The sequence below is a fragment of the Camellia sinensis genome, chromosome 10 (assembly GCF_055761805.1).
Source record: "Camellia sinensis isolate YWXY chromosome 10, ASM5576180v1, whole genome shotgun sequence".
NCBI classification, from domain to species: Eukaryota; Viridiplantae; Streptophyta; class Magnoliopsida; order Ericales; family Theaceae; genus Camellia; species Camellia sinensis.
The window spans coordinates 69,593,238-69,611,274 of record NC_138970.1 but is presented as its reverse complement, the minus strand read 5'-3'; the positions used below and the strand labels follow the sequence as shown (position 1 = coordinate 69,611,274).

Sequence of the window (18,037 nt, the reverse complement as noted above, 5' to 3'; positions counted from 1 at the left end):
GAGGCACCAGAGTACGTGTTTGATGCCCTTCCATTGCATAGAATGTGCACTTTCATATACACTTCTGTTACATGCGTGCCGTACATCGTTATGATTCATGCATAGAACATGCTTGCTTTCGATTCTGCATAGAATATGCTTTCAATATTGCATAGAATATGCTCCTGTTTCTTGCATAGAAAATGCTCGTATCTTTTGCATAGAAAATGCACTCTTCCATACTTGCATAGAAAATGCACCTCATTTGCATAGAACATGCATTCACTCGCACTGTCTTGTGCACTTACACTTTGTATCTCACTAGCACTGTCTTGTGCATCTTGTGGTTGTATCTCACTCGCACTATTTTATGCATTGCATATCAATCGCGTTGTTTAGCATATCGCACTGTTTAGTGCATTTCAAATCACTCGCACTGTTTAGCGTATCGCACTGTCTTGTGCATTTCAAAATCAATCGCGATGTTTAGCGTATCGCACTTTCTTATGCATTTCAAATCACTCGAGCTGTTTAGTGTATCGCACTGTCTTGTGCATTTCAAAATCAATCGCACTGTTTAGCGTATCACACTTTCTTGTGCATTTCAAATCACTCGCGCTGTTTAGCGTATCGTACTGTCTTGTGCATTTCAAAATCAATCACGTTGTTCAGCGTATCGCACTTTCTTGTGCATTTCAAATCACTCGCGCTGTTTAGCATATCGCACTGTCTTGTGCATTTCAAATCACTCGCGCTTTCTTGCACATCGCACTGTTTTGTGCAATTTACACTCGTGTTGTTTAGCGTATCGCACAGTTTCGTGCAATTTACTTTCGCGCTTTCTTGCGCATCGCACTGTTTTGTGCATCACATTGTTTCATTCACGCTATTTTGTGCATCGCACTGTTTTGTACAGTTTACACTCGCGCTCTCTTGCGCATCGCACTATCTTGTGCATTTCATTACATGCTCTGTCTCATCTTGCATAGAAAATGCTTGTAGTATTGGTCAGTGCATTGCGTCGCATTGTTTTGTGCACCTTACTTGCATTTTGCATGCATTCTATCACGCTTCCTTGCGCACCTAACTTGTACTTGTTAGTACGTTGCATCGCACTGTTTCGTGCATCTTTTTAGCACTATTTTGTGCATTTACTCTTCACTTGTACTTTCTTGTGCACTCTCCGGTCTAGGAGACCTTAAATCCTCTAAAGGTGTAAGTCCTTCGGTGTTTGTCGTGCCCGGACGACTTTTGATAAGTTGCATTATACATGTATTTCAAGCGACTCGCGTCGTCGCATATTCAAGTTCACGTGCATTCCAAAAGCCGCACGTTGTCGCCTATTTCAAGATCATCTGCCTTCTCATCATCTCAAAAGCCGCACGTTGTCGCGCATTTCAAAATCATGCATCATCATGCAAAACAAAAAAAGTGCATATGTCATGCATCATTGTAAACAGTGCATATGTCATGCATCATTGTAAATAGTGCATATGTCATGCATCATTGCAAAAAATGCATATGTCATGCATTCATTGTAAATAATGCATATGTCATGCATCATTGTTAAATAGTGCATATGTCATGCATTCATTGTAAATACTGCATATGTCATGCATACCACTATAAATAATGCATATGTCGTGCATCTTACTGCAAATATTACATTTACGCCCATCCATTGCATATTGTAGATATTGCATTGTAGCTCGCATGCATTCATTGCATCACTTCCATCTAGGGTCTGCGCCTTTCCTTGTTGAGCTTGGTCGGTATGTGCTCATACTTTTCACGTCTATACACTCATAGTTCTGTATGACCGTTCTATGTTAGAGGTGATTTGTTCATGTCCATGCCTTTCCTAGGCAAGATACAGCTTGGCCGTAGGCCTTATTCCACTGTATCCATTCCATTGCATATTTGTAAATAGTGCATTGTAGCTTGCATACATCGACTGCATCACTTCCATCTGGGGCTTGCGCCTTTCCATGTTGAGCTTGGTCTGGTATGTGCCCATACATTTCACGTCTATACACTCATAGTTCTGTATGACCGTTCTATGTTAGACGTGGTTTGTATGTGTCCATGCCTTTCCTAGGCAAGATTTGGTTTGGCTGCTTGCCATATCCATTGTATATATGTTACATTGTAGTGTAATCTTTGCATCCAGCATTAGGATCATTGGTCTTTCTTCAGCGGGTCATTTCCCCACTTATGTCATTCCACCCAATTACTTGTTCTTGTGTCTATCTACATCACTCATAGTTCTGCATGTGTACGCGCCTATTCCACGTTGGTATATTGGTTTGAGGGTTGCGGCACCTTTTCTATGGTAGACGAACTTTGCATCTCCATCAATCTATTTGACATTTGTGTGGTTTTGAAACGCTCAGGATTTGATCATGATTCAATAGCATTGCATTTTCATTTGCATTGTTTATACATAGTTTTGTATATATTTCATATCGTTTTGCATTCATTTTGCATGTTATGTATGTTGCTAACGATATTGTACCTGTTAAGTTTGCTTTCTTTTCAGGCACGATATTGTATGTACGGTTCATTTGAGGCTGGTGCAACCAGACGAACCGCACAGGTATTGTATTCTCCGAGTGAGACGTGTCGAGAATTGCATAATTCTCTTACATCCTTTATGCATTGTAGTGTAGTTTGGTGTATGCTAGCTTAAAACTATCACATGTTATGCTTCGTTACAGCTTTCTATGCATGATCATAAGTTATGTTCGGCTTTGTACATTGTCTTGCATTTTGCCCCTGCCTTCGGGCGCATATCTTGTTTGCCTTGCATATTTGTCTAAATCTTTGGCCTTGTCAAAAATGGGTCGTCTCTGGGCTTTGACATTCACTCCCGTCATTGTTACGACTTTCGAGTTCTGTCAAAGAGGGGCAACTGTAGACACCCCATTTTTTAACCGTCCTCAAGACTTGGACGTCACCGCTTGAACATTCGGTGATCATCCATGTTTGTGTTCGTCTTGAGTTCCCGGAGGCCTCGGCTACGCGCCTTGCCTCAGGATCTCTCGACTCGACCGTTTTGTGTCTGGTTTTGGACCAAACACTTGTGTTTTTGCTTTGGAGGGAAGGGAATGGCTTTTGGGACATCCCCACACTCCACCGGCCATGGCTTGAGGCCACTGGCAGTGTTATGTTGCCATCGGCCAAATGTGATGGCCGGCCGGCCAATTTGACTGCCAGTCGGCCACTTTTATGGCCGGCCGGCCAAATGTGGTTTTCAACAGATATTTCTGTAGACAGCTGGCAGCAGTCATTCCAGGCCATACCCCAGCCCATGCTTGGACGTGGGACTTCTGAGGGGGCTGCAGATTGATATATCTATATAAATCAAGCCCTCTCAAAAGAGAGAGAGATACAAGAGGAAGAAGAAAGAGATATACAACTTGGAACAAAAAAATCTCTCTCTCTCTCTACATTTTCTGCCTCTCTCTTTAAGGTTTAGGACTTGTTTATGCTCAAAAGTGCATTTTGTTTGCACTTTTGCATACAAACACCTAGTTCTCTACTCCCTTTATTGAGCTAAGATCCTTGGAGATGATTTTTGGGGTGATTTGAAGCCTTTTCTTGGTCCAAAAGTTGCTGATTTGCTGCTGTGCTTAAAGGGTGAGCTTTTACCTCTTTTAAGTCTTGTTTTCATAGCTTATTTTGCCATATTTGCAACTGTTTTTGACCTTAACATATAACATAGAAAAGTCTTTTTTTTGAGTGCTCTAAATAGTTTGTTAAGGGTGTTTTAAGCTTTGGGGTTGTTTGACCCCTCTTAAGGCTTGTTTGGCCTTTGTTTTGTGCCATTTCGGTTGAGCTCTGGGACCATTGTGTTTGGGCCTCCTCACCAATGAAATCTTGAGGGATTTCAGAGGTGAGAATGGTGCCTTGAGGTCCTAAGAAGGAGAGGGCCACCCCCTCTCCTTGTTGTCCTTGAAAAGGGCCATTTTTGCCTCTTGAGGGAGCATCTTGTTTAAGTGTATGTTGGCCATACTTCAACTGATTTTTTGTGCTTATTATGTCATAATATGCCTCTATTTTTAGTTGGTTTGGACACACCTTGCATGCCTTGCATACATGTCTTGTAATGCCACATTTTTGCATTAACATGCTTTAGGTGTAGTCCCTTGTTCTAGCATGATTTAGGCTTAGCCTTGTGAAGCTTACATGCATATTTTGATGTGCTAAGGGACTGTTTTAGGTCATTTGAGTCATTCATGTCTTTCTTTGTATAGCTACCATGCAATCCCTCTTGAATGCCTTAAGCTTTGGCCTCTCTAGCATGCATTACTTGCATTATTTCAGTGGTTTGGAACCACTTATCATGTTATTCCAGTCATGTTACTAGCCTTAACATGATTTGGGACTGTTTTGGTCCCCTTTGGTCATTTGCTTCATGTGTCATTTAACCATAGTTTAAGTTCTTGGGCTTGGTTGCGTGCCTTGCTTGCATTGGTAGTTGGACTTGGTATCATCTTAACATGATTTTCAGAGTTTGATGAGCATGCCATTTGTCCATGATTATCCACTTTTAAGTGTTCTTAAAAGATGTTCTTTAATGTTTAAGTGTTGGGTCATTTCTGCATGCATTGTTTGTGCGTGTATTTGCCTCCATTCCATAGCATTTTGGCTTCCTATTTAGACATGGCCGAGGCTTGTCCATATTGGTCTAAGTCCACCTTTCGAATGTTGTTCAAATGTGATCACATTGCTACACGCTTGCATGCTCATTACTTGCATTGTTGACACATGCTTAGCTATTGCATTTTGTTGCATGCTTCCCCCATGTTCATGTTTGCATGCTTGCCCTCATGTTGATATAGCACACTAGTTTGCATGCCTAGGTTGCATTCCATCTAGCATGCATGCCTTGTCCCTTGATCTAGTGATAGGGATTGGGCCTTGGTTTGTGTGTGTGCATTGCATTTGAAATCAAAATGCATACTTGGTCCCTTGGGCCATCATGCATGGAAATGCATGATTGGTGGCCCGAGAATCGAGAACCGTGTCCCTTTGAGTCATAAACATGATAGGGGATATACTGGTGCATACATTTGCTTGAAATACATCGCCACGCCTTGCTTGCCCTCTGCTGCTGTCAACTGCAGGTTTCAGCAAGAAGAATTGGCCGGCCGGCAGTGTTGGGTGCCGACCGGTAAAATAGGTTTGGCCGAGAGCATAAGTTTGTGCCCGGTGACCATTCTCCATGGCCGGTGGTGTTCTCACTCAGCCGGTAGTGTTCCACAACACTCAGAGAAGCAACCTTGGGAGTTGTGCAATTTTCAGAGAAGCAGAACAGTCAAAGCAGAGGCAAGCTTGTGCATGGCGATGGATTTCCGAGCAAACCCGAGCACGCGCGCATTGGATCCTCTTCCCGAGGCCTTTACTGCTTTCTTAAGCTTAGTTAATTTGCTTAATTAATTAGGTGGTCTGTAATAATTAATTAGCTTGTAGATTAATTAATTTGTATTATTCTTTTGGTCCCTCTGAGCAAGGGTGAATTTGTAATAAGTGTGGGTGCGTGTGTGCTTGTCTTCCAACCCCCACTTCTTTCTCCTTTTTACTTGCCTGTTTTGATGGTTAGTACTAGGACATGTTTACTTTAGCATACCTTATGCTATACATGCGTGCATCATTCATTAGTCTTGCATGCACCAGGCTTGTCGCATCATACTAACTGCATAAGTATTTCAAATCTAACTTGAATACGTGCTACTTGTGCATTTTCACATGTCATTTATAGACTACTCGAGCCTACTCTAGTGACATTCCGTATGCGTTGCATTAGGCATTTAAACATGGACTTGGATCATGCATGATTGCTAACATGTTCTTGTTTTGGCACAGAGTACTAGGTGAGCTCTTTATGCTTTAGCATCTCACATGAGTGTGAACGTTAACATGATAGCATGATTACCATGAGGCTAGATGCTTATGTGATATAAACTGCTTGAATGCCCGTGGGTGAAGGTTGGATTGTTTGAGTTGGGATAACTCGTTGAAATCTGTATTTTAGCCTACTTGTGAGTAGTAAATTCCAAAGCGTTTTCCAAACAAACGGATATGCAATGTTTTGTTCCAATTTAGGTGATTTGGTCTATAATTGTTTGCTGCGCGCATAACATTGTAATTCTAGGCTAATAAATGGAATAAGAACACATAACATTTTCAAAAACGGATATCACGGTTAGTAGAGGCCGATCTTCGGATCGGGCGAGAGGGGGTGCTCATAGCTGACCTTCCCCAATCGTACCCAAGCTCCCGAGCCGAGGCAAATTTGGTGATGACAGACACGTGGCCTTTGGCACCGAGTCAGGGTTTCCTAAATTCCCCCATAAAAAATATTTAGGTGGCGACTCTGTATCTGGCAAAGCAGTCCATGTTTGGCACTTCTTTTCAAAAGTCTGTTTCTCAAAGCGATTTGCCGGATTTGGACTCTTTGGTTCAGATTAAGGACCGTGACACAAATTGAGTCTAAACTGTAGCGAGGCCCACGGGCGCGTCTACAGGTTGCCATTATGGTAACTCTTATTTAATAGGCTTAAGTCCCATTCCCCTCAATGAATTCTCAACTAACTCTCTTGCTAACCCTTTAGTTAGTGGATCCGCTATGTTGTCTTTAGACTTAACATATTCTATGGAAATAATTCCATTAGAGAGTAGTTGTCTTACGGTGTTATGTCGACGACGAATGTGTCGTGACTTACCGTTATACATATGACTCTGTGCTCTACTTATAGCTGATTGACTATCACAATGTATGCATATAGCAGGCACCAGTTTTGGCCATATTGGAATATCTTCAAGGAAGTGGCAAAGCCATTCTGCCTCTTCCCCTGCTTTGTCTAATGCTATGAATTATGATTCCATAGTAGACCTAGCAATGCAAGTCTGTTTGGAAGATTTTCAAGATACAGCCGCCCTACCAAAAGTAAAGACATACCCACTAGTGGACTTTGAGTCTCTTGTATCCGATATCCAATTTGCATCACAGTATCCTTCAAGTACTGCTGGATATCTAGTATAATTAAGCCCAATATTACAAGTAAATCGGAGATATCTAAGAACCCTTATAATTGCTTTCTAGTGTTCTACTCCCGGATTACTCGTATATCTACTTAATTTACTTACTGCATAAGCTATATCTGGGCGAGTGCAGTTCATCAAGTACATTAAGCTTCCAATAATTTGGGCATACTCTAATTAAGAAATACTTTCCTGTACATTCTTAGAAAGATGCAAATTAACATCTACATGTGTTCTAGCAAGATGATCATCATCTTTGCTGAATTTGTCAAGTATTTTCTCAATGTAATGAGATTGTGACAAACCATATCCTTCTGATGTTTTGGTAATTTTCATACCAAGAATACATCAGCAATGCCCATGTCTTTCATGTCAAAATATTTATTCAACATTTTCTTGGTAGTTTTAATCATGTCGTTTTTACTACCTATGATGAGCATATCATCTACATATAGACATACAATGACATAACCTTTGTCTGTGTTTTTAATATAAACACATTCGTCACACTCATTAATTTTAAATCCATTTGACATCATTGCCTTGTCAAATTTCTCATGCCATTGCTTTGGCGCTTGTTTTAAACCATATAATGATTTAACCAATTTACACACTTTCTTTTCTTTTCCTGGAACAGAAAAACCTTCTGATTGTTCCATGTAAATTTCTTCATTTAACTCACCATTTAAGAAAGCGATTTTCACATCCATTTGATGAATTTCTAGATTGTATAGAGAGGCAATGGCAATTAGCATTCTAATGGATGTTATTCTAGTAACCGGTGAGTATGTGTCAAAGTAATCAAGACATTCTTTTTGTCTAAATCCTTTCACCACAAGTCTTGCTTTGTATTTGTCAATTGATCCATCCACTTTCAATTTTCTTTCGAAAATCCACTTGTACCCAAGAGGTTTACAACCTGGTGGCAAATCCACCAATTCCCAAGTGTGATTTTGCAAGATGGATTCAACTTCACTGTCGACAGCTTCTTTCCATAAAGGAGCTTCAGGACTGAATATAGCCTTTTTAAAAGTTAAAGGCTCATTTTCTAACAAAAATGTTAGGAAATCTGGACCAAAAGATTTTGAGGTTCTAGCACGTTTACTACGCCTAGGTTCCTCTTCCTCATTTTGATCTAACTCTTGTTCTTGATCATTTTCTTGATCCTGACTAGTAATAGCATCATGAGATCTTTTATTGTTACTAGTCTCTTGTCTAGTCTTATTTGGAAATACATGTTCAAAGAAAGATGCATTTCGAGACTCAATAATAGTATTTACATGCATTTCGGCATGTTCTGATTTATGAATCAAAAACCGATATGCACTACTATTCTTAGCATAACCAATGAAAATGCAATCAATGGTCTTAGGACCTATCTTAGTCTTTTTAGGACTAGGAATAGCCACTTTAGCCAAACACCCCCACACTTTTAAGTATTTGTAGGATCGTACTCTTTCATGCCACAATTCATAAGGTGTTTGATTCACTTTCTTTCGGGGTACTATATTAAGTATATAATTAGCAGAAAGTATTGCTTCCCCCCATAAGTTCTGAGGTAATCCAGAACTTAATAACATGGCATGCATCATTTCTTTTAAAGTCCTATTTTTCCTTTCAACAATTCCATTTTGTTGAGGTGAGTAAGGAGCGGTGGTTTGATGAATTATTCCATGTTCTTTACAAAATTCACCAAAAGGTGATTCATATTCACCACCTCTATCACTTCTAAGTTTCTTGATTTTCTTACCAAGTTGATTTTCAACTTCATTCTTATATTGAATGAAAGTTTCCAAAGCTTCATCCTTGGTTCGAATTAAATAAACATAACTATATCTAGTATAGTCATCTATAAAAGTGATAAAATACTTTTTCCCGCCTCTAGTTTGAATTGATTTAAAATCACAAATGTCATTATGAATTAATTCAAGTGATTCCGTACTTCTTTCAATTGAATGAAAATGAGTTTTTTATAATTTTGCCTCAACACAAATTTCACATTTATGATTTGAATCAATTGCAAATTTAGGTAAACATTCCATATTAATTGATCTACGCAAAGATCCATAATTAACATGTCCTAGTCTACCATGCCATAAATTTGAAAACTCAAGCAAGTAAGAAGAAGATGTATTATTATTAATAACTGAGGGTACAACGGTCATTACATTTAACTTGAAAAGGCCATTAGACATGTAACCTTTTCCTACATACATCCCATTCTTAGTAAGTACAAATTTATCACTCTCAAATACTAGCCTAAACCCATTCTTACTCAACAAAGATCCGGAAAGAAGATTCTTGTGAATGTCCAGTACATGCAGCACATTGTTGAGAGTGAGTTCCTTTCCTGATGTCATCTTGAGTACAATCTTTCCTTGTCCTTTAACTTTGGAAGTTGAGGAGTTGCCCATAAAAAGTTGTTCACCATTGTCCACTGTAGAATAAGATGTGAGTATCTTTTTGTCGTCACAAATATGGCGAGTAGCACCAGTGTCCACCCACTATTCTTTAGGATTTCCGACAAGATTTGCCTCGGAAACAACTACAGAAAGATTGATGCCTTCGACACCATTGGAAATAGTGTCCACTTCGGTCATATGAGCTTGAGCAGGCTTCTTGCTTGTTCTTCTTTTGCTTTTGCCTTTGCTATGGCAATCTTTGGCCCGATGTCCCTCTTTGTCACAGATGTAACATTTGCCTTTAAACTTGTACTTTTTATTATCCCCCCTTTTAGAGCCTTGTGATGAACTCTCTCCAGAAAACTTTTGTTTCTTGGTTTTTGAAGCATGTTCCACCACATTTGCCTTAGACTCCATAGGATGTTTACCAGCCCTCTTTTTAGAATTGTTGTTGTCCTCCTCAATCCTCAAACGCACAATTAATTCGTCCATAGAAATTTCTTTGCGCTTGTGTTTGAGGTAGTTCTTGAATTCCTTCTAACCTTTTGGTAATTTTTCAATTAAGGCTGCAACTTGGAAGGATTCACTGAGAGACATGCCTTCTGCGTGAATGTCATGCAGAATGAGTTGGAAATCTTGAGCTTGGCTGATCACAGTTTTTGAATCAACCATTACAAAATCCAAGAATTTGCCAACCACAAATTTCTTTGAACCAGCATCTTCTGTTTTGTACTTTTTCTCCAACGACTCCCAAAGTTCCTTTGTTGTCTTGATAGGACTTTAGACATTGTATAATGTGTTATCAAGTCCATTCAAGATGTAATTCTGGCAAAGGAAATCGGCATGTTTCCAAGCATCAACCGCAACAACCACTTGCCAGTCGGTTTCATCCTCTTTCAAGATAAGAGCATCTTCACGGAGGAAACGAGCCAGGTTCAGAGTTGTAAGATAGAAGAATATTTTTTGTTGCCATCTTTTAAAGTCAGTTCCTTAGAACTTCTCTGGCTTTTCATCATGATTTACCGGTACTGTTACAACAAGAGAGGGGGTTGGCATCATTGCAGCCACCACAGTAGTACTTGTTTGGGCATTAGTGTCAATAGCCATCAATTCTAATTTATAAAACAAAATTATAATGAGAATTTACACTACACAGAAAATTAAACCAAATTCACATAAATAAATTCTGTAAAAAATAAAAAGAAACACGAATGTAACTTTTATTTTCCAATTAATTTGGAAATAAAATAAAATTTTATTCAACCAAATTAATTCCACACAGGAAATTAAATTTTGTAAAACAAAAGAAATAAGAATATAACTTTTATTTTTCAATTAATTTGGAAATAAAATAAAATTTTATTCAACCAAATTAATTCCACACAGGAAATTAAATTCTGTAAAATAAAAGAAATAAGAATATAAATTTTATTTTTCAATTAATTTGGAAATAAAATAAAACTTTATTCAACCAAATTAATTCCACACAGAAAATTTAATTTTTGTAAAATAAAAGAAATAAGAATATAACTTTTATTTTTCAATTAATTTGGAAATAAAATAAAATTATATTTAACCAAATTAATTCCACACAGAAAATTAATTTCTGTAATACTTCAATAATTAAAGTACTAAAACAGAATTTCAAGTAATGAAAAATTAGAAAATAATTTCTAAAACCCAAAATTAATTTCTGAAAAAATTTCACAAAAATATATTCTGAATTATTAATGACACTAGTATCGTTCTACTAGTTGTCAAAGAAAATAGACAGTATATTACTACTATCTGTCAAATAGCATAAAATCACTATTTGTTTTTCCAACCAGAATATTATTTTGTAAATCAGTAGAAAATAATTTTCTATAAACGAAGAATTGAAAAAGGAAACAAACGAAAAATTCTGTAAACATAATAATTTGAATATGTCTTAAGATTGTTGGAACAATCTTCTGTGTAAATAAAATAAATTGAAACTAATACAAACAAAATAAATAAATAACGTACCGAATTTATTTATTGAACCGAATTAAAAATAAAAAGACCAAGTCGAGTGTGTGGCACTCTGTCCATAAGACAGATTCGCCCTTTTTTACGGTGCTTACGGTTGAGTGGCGTCTATCTCCCAAGATACAATGATCTTAACCAATTTGCAGCATCACTCCAAAACAAATTATTCGGCGAACCAAACCTGTGTTCTAACTCTCTGAATATTTATTCTAAACTAAAATGAAGAATAATGCACAAAAGAAAAATTGGACAGCACAAAGAAACTTAACAGACTGTTTTTTCCGAATCAATAATTGGGTACCAAGACTGCTGGAATTGATGGGTATATATATAGGCACAAAACTTAAGACCCGAACAAGTTCCAATTTTGAAGTGAAAATGTGCATCAATATGTTTGAACAGGAAAACCAAGTTTTCAAAGTTAGTTTGACTGTTGCACATGGAGTTGATTTCCTTCCAGACAATTTGAAAAGTAAACCGTAGTGGACCAAGTCAAACCTGTAGCAACTTTATTTGTTTAAACTATTGAAATATATATATATATATATATATTAAACTATTTAAATAGTTTAATAAATAAAGAAAGATGTACAAATTTTAGGAAACAACTTAGGAATCTAAAATTTGAAATTAGAAATAAATTAAATTCTCATAATTACAAGTTTTAGGAAACCACTCAGGAATCCAAAATTTGAATTTAGAATTAAATTAAATTCCCACAATAATTTTTATTGAAAAAATTCAAATGAATTTTATTTAAAAAATTAATGTTAGACCCGAAAACGACGTCAACTTTCCATTCACTCATAGATGATTTTGGCGTTCCGTCTTCACTGTGTGACTTGTCACGCGGTAAGGAACACTTCACCTCTTCGGACCCAACCCAAAAGACGTTTGGGGCCCACTCAAATTTGGGCTCAAAGTTGGCCCAACATAAGCCATATAAAACACCATTTTTCCAACAGCCAAAACCTTTAATTACAAAGATAAACATGTCATAAAAAAAACTCAACTGTTCAAAATTAATTTATTATGTAAACTAGTTAAATTTGAACAAATTTTGAAACTAATTCATTTTTTTAGCTTGCCTTGAATAACTCAAATCAACAAGCTTATATAGGATTCAAGTATTCTACTATATAAAAAAATCAAGATACTTGAGCTCGATTTGCTATCAATTTAACTGAAGCTTGCTTGATTTCCTAACCTCAAGTCATTTTTAAATTTTTTTTTTTTAAGTAGATGAATAGAAGAATAAAAGTTGCATAGCGTAATAATAAGACTTGAATCAATACTAATATATACTTATAAAGGACATGAGAATCGTGGGCATTTCTCTTGGGATCGGTAGCAGAGAAGACCGTATAAACAAGGACAAAAGTGCCAATAATCTCAAAAGCGAGTCCAGTGCCGGTGCTGTACCCAAAAGAGAGCTCTTTGGCTCCACCATCATACTCAACGTAGTAGGCCTTTTGGAATGCCTTCACCAACCCACAACCACATATGGCACCGAAGCACTGAGCCACAAATGTACAGAATGGCTCGGACCAGAGACACATTCCTAGCTAGAAACCACCATTAATTTCCCTGAAATTTCAATATGAAACTAAGAAAATATGGAACTCTATATATTGATGTTGTGATTTCAATATTGGTAAAAAATTTCAAGTGTCCTAGGGCACACAACAATAGTCAGGGTTGAGTCAATTTAACTTACCTTTTTTCTTTAAATTTTTTTTATAAATTTTTTGAGTCAATTACAAAAACACCCCCTAATGCATACTTAAAAAATAGATTTTCCCTATGGTTTAAAAAATTACAAATATATCTTTGTAATAATTTTTTATTCAACAGAATTAACTAGAAAAATAAAATTTCTAACTGCTCTCCTATACAATAATAAAATTATTTGAATTATTAATTTAAATATATTTATGAAATTATTAAAAATTGTTAATTGACTTGAAGAATTATTGATAAAATGAGTCATTTGTTATGAAATTAAGAACTTCTAGGAGGCGGAATGTAATTTTTAGAACCATAGGAGGTAATTCATATTTTAAGCAAATCGCAAAAAGTGTATTTATAACTTACCCTTATTTTTTATTTAATTCACCTTACTTAATGGGTCAAAATTCATTACTTTTCAGATCCATCATGACTAACTAGCTAATCTTGAAAATTAAATAAATAAATAAATCAATTTTGGCATTATTATACTTTTGTTTTGAAAATTGACTCAAATTTTGTAATTTTTAAAATAGTTTAATTGAGATGGGCTTAAGAAGTTCAAAAATAAGTTGAAAAGTTATGTTGGTTATTTAAGTTTTAGCCAAATAAAGAGGAGATAAAATCGATCTCATGAAAAAAATAATAATAATAATAAAATAAAATAAAATAAAATAATTGGCGTGGCATCACTAATTAGAAGGGTGGGCGGGAGCCACATCTTAAATTTCACATTTTTTCATTAGCCCAATATAATTTTGAATATTTATAAAAATTAAAATAATAAAAGAAAGCATCTTTTAACCTCCCATTCTCACTCAAAAGTGTCCCTGAAAGGCTGAAACACAAAACACTTCATTAATTTCGAAATTTTATTTTTGACTTTCACTATTTCCAAACACTTTATATGAGTTTAATATTAAACTTGTTAGCATTCGTAATAATTCTATTTCAGCCCTTTTAAACTTTACAATAGTATCATTAATCTCATGCAATTCATAGTGTGTATATATTAAAAAGAAGGTAAACTACAAATACATCTTTGAGATTTGTTTAAAATATAAATTGTCCACTGTAGTTTTGAAAATTATATTTCATCCCCTAATGTTTCTAATTTCATAATTAATTGTTCATTTTATTAATAAATTATCAAGTTAATTAATAATTTTTAATTGTCACGCCCTCAAAATAAATGCATAAGTCAATCATTCATAAAATCCATAGACATAGGAGAATAAAATATATTCATTCATCAGAGTGTTCTTTACAAAAAGTATTACATGTTGACAACAAAAGTAAATGCTCTACGGGCTCATAACTTTCCAAGTCAACACTTGGTTACAACAAAAGAAGAGTCTAACTCTATACGAAGAAAGCTCATGGCTTGGATATACATGTAACAACAAAACAAAATAACCAAAAAGAGAGTCTTCAACCCTCAAATCACCCAAGAAGAGACCTTGGAGGCGGCATGTCCTCTGTACCTGAAAATGGTGTCCCAAATAGGGTGAGCCAAACCCCAATAGAGATATGCTAAACCAAACATGGGAAATAACTAAGACATTAGCATTTGATAAATATTTAACCTTATAAACCAACTTGTACCATTCAATGACCAATCAACAATTTCATCATGCTCAATCTATTTCCCATCATTTAATCACATTAACCCATTAACATAATCCGATATTATCCAAACTGTTTCAAATGAGACTACGACTCATACAATGACGCTTCAATAACAAACATCATTCAACACGTCTATTCACATGCCATTTTACGGAACTACGTCCGAGGGAACCGACACCCATAAATATAAAAGATTTCGGGACTTGCACCCAGGACACTCTGGCCAACTTAGTTATCATTGGAATCCATCCCCTATCTCCTCCCAAACAAACGGAGTACATCCCCTATCTCCTCCTACACAATATACATATACAATGTATTTAAACATATAGTCATATACAATGACCCAACAATTCACATATTCAATGTGTTAATTCCACCGTCACATTCAATGACTTAATCCAATTGCTTAGTTTCAATTCTCCTAATCATCATGCATTGTCTACAACAATCAAGACTATCCTCCACCGATAGCCCAAAGCAGTTATTTCTACACAGACAAATAAATATCTCAAACAGATAATTTATCACATTTTCCATCGGTGAGAGATTCATCAATCCAACTACACCAATTAATCCCAATCCCATCCAATTTCATGACTTTCAAATCAATTTCATATTCCCACAATTTTCTAAATTAATTATACAAATTAATTGTTTAAATACCACCAGGGCATTTCTCCCTTTTCTCAAACATTGATCCTAAGACCAAATTTCACCAATCAAACTCACAAAACCCCATTTTCAAGACCTCCTATGCACACATGGAGTATGAAAATTGAAAAGCCCTCTTTTATAATTTCAAATTCAAAGCCCTAACTCCCCAAAATTTCCATAACTCACCATTTATACAAAATGACAAAAATTTATGTTAAAACTCATGAAAAAGAGTAGTTTATCCCTATCTCAAACGGAGAAGACAAACCACACAACAGACAAACTCCAAAAATGCCGAAATCTACTTCTTTTCGGATCAAAGTGAAGACCTTGACAAGCCCTATCTTTTTCTCAAAGGCACTAGGGTGGAAATCCTAACGGATCTAGATAAAACCTAAAAGAAAAGTTAAAATGTAGAGAGAGAAGCTCAAGAACAAGCCTTATGAAAAAATCTTAGAGAGAGAGAGAGAAGAAAAAATGGTTCAAAATGACCTCTTCTCGGACTGAAATACGCGCAGTCCCCTCGAACGTGGGAAGCCCCGCTCGAGCGTGAAATTGGACGTTCGTACGTCGAAAGCACACTTCCAGCATTTGCAGACCTGCAAAAATGCCGAAGACTAAAAAATCTCGCTCGAGCGTCAGACTGGCCGCTCGAGCGGAGGAGCAAATGTAAAAAGTCTCACTCGAGCGTGAAAAGTCCCGCTCGATCGGGGAGACCAAATCCTGGGCAACACAGATTTTGAAAGGAAAGCAACCAACATGCTGCAAACTCACCCAACACAACCAAAAACTCAAATACAAAGAATAAAGGATGGAAATAAGGTATAGACAACAACATACAACCATGGAACTCGAGTTCGAAATATAGTAAATGACAAGGGAAAAACCGAGATCGCTGTATTAATGATGTTAGAAATATATTTTAATTAATAATTCGAGTAATTTTATTATTGTATAAGAGAATCGTTAGAAATTTTATTTTTTCAGTTAATTCTGTTAAATAAAAAATTTTGATAAGAGAGTATTTGTAATTTTTTAAATCACAAGGGACAATCCATATTTTAAGCAAATTTCAGGAGGTGTATCTATAATTTGTCCTTAAAAAAAATAGCATTTTATCTTCCAGATTCTACATAATATCACTTAAGCCCCTTAAAATCTAAGTAATTTTTTATTGATCCCCTCCCACAAATTTCTGAATCCCCCACCATTAATAAAAAAAACAACTCCAACGTTCTGAAACTACTGAATAATTTTTCGAAGAACAAGTACTCGCTAGAGATGCCTGCAGGGCAATAAACGAGGACAAAGATCATGCCACCAAAGGCCCAAGCAATACCAAGGATTCCAACACGACCACAGGGATCAGTAGTCTTGGTTGGGTCAGTTTGGCTCTTGTAACCAATCTGTTGGCCTATTTTTCCTACAAAGGAAAATATCATAAATGTGAGCGTGCCAGCAAGGATTGAAAAATTCTTACAGATTAAATTCCAGCCAATTATCAAGTGATTGTGTTGACGGTTCTTTTGCCTCAACAAAGAGGACTTCAAAATTGCCAAGTGTAGAGAACAGAAAAATTAAAAGAAGAATGAGGGAGACGGAGAAAGATGATTGAGTGAACAATCAAAGTAATAATTACTTGCCTCTACTCATATGCTTCGAAAAGGAAGTGCATAAAATGCTTTGAAAAGGAAATGCTAAAAATAAATGCTTCGAAATATAAATCTATGTTAAACTACTCCTAAGATAAGGAAAATGACAAGAAATATTGAAATCAATTGTCTTTGATTTGAGTTCTCGATCCCTTTACAATGCAGCCATGAATGGCTATTTATAAGCAAATATTTATAGGAAAAAACTTCCAACAATAACTACCCGATAACCACCTAAAACTACCCACTCTTCCATCTTCATTCCCACAATGCCACATATCCCTCCATGTCTTCATAACTTCCTTTAACCTTCACTTCATGCTCCATGTTCTCCACTTTGTCCTCTATGTTCTTCCACATTACGCCCCATGATCCTTCACATTCTCCATCATTTTTTTACATATGTTTAATAATTCATAACTTCTCATAACCTCCAAATGAGTAGGAGAATGCCACGTGTCATGCAATTATATAAGTAATAAAAATTACAGATTTATGGTGCCAACATTATCCCCCGCGGCCCTTAAAAATGATATTTACTTAAATTTTTTGAAGGGCCGAACCAAGCACATGACTAATCTAAGCAAAAAAATGGTTTGGATAATATCAACAAAGTGCTTCGAATGATATAACAGCACCAATAAAGTGCTTCGAATGAGCATAAAATTATGACTGATGTCGCGAATTATATACATATGCCTTGAAGGGATATTATTACAAAAAAGCTTCGAAGGATAACCTTATATTTTCAAGGCAAAGCCAATGATTCACCTTAGCAAACTGTTACACATGCTAAATAACCCGCTTCGAAGGTGGTATAGAGGACCAAAATCATCCTTTGAAGGTCAAAAGTGCCAACAAAGGAAGAATTACATCCTTGCAAATACTCGGCAAAGCTTCAAAGGTTCACAACCACCAGTATTTTTTCTTCGA

General features: G+C 36.2%; 1 pseudogene; it reads right to left on the bottom strand.

Moving 5' to 3' along the window:
* The window catches only part of LOC114256987 (putative aquaporin PIP2-2), a 73,227-nt pseudogene that overhangs the window by 11,865 nt on the left and 43,325 nt on the right, over positions 1–18,037 (bottom strand).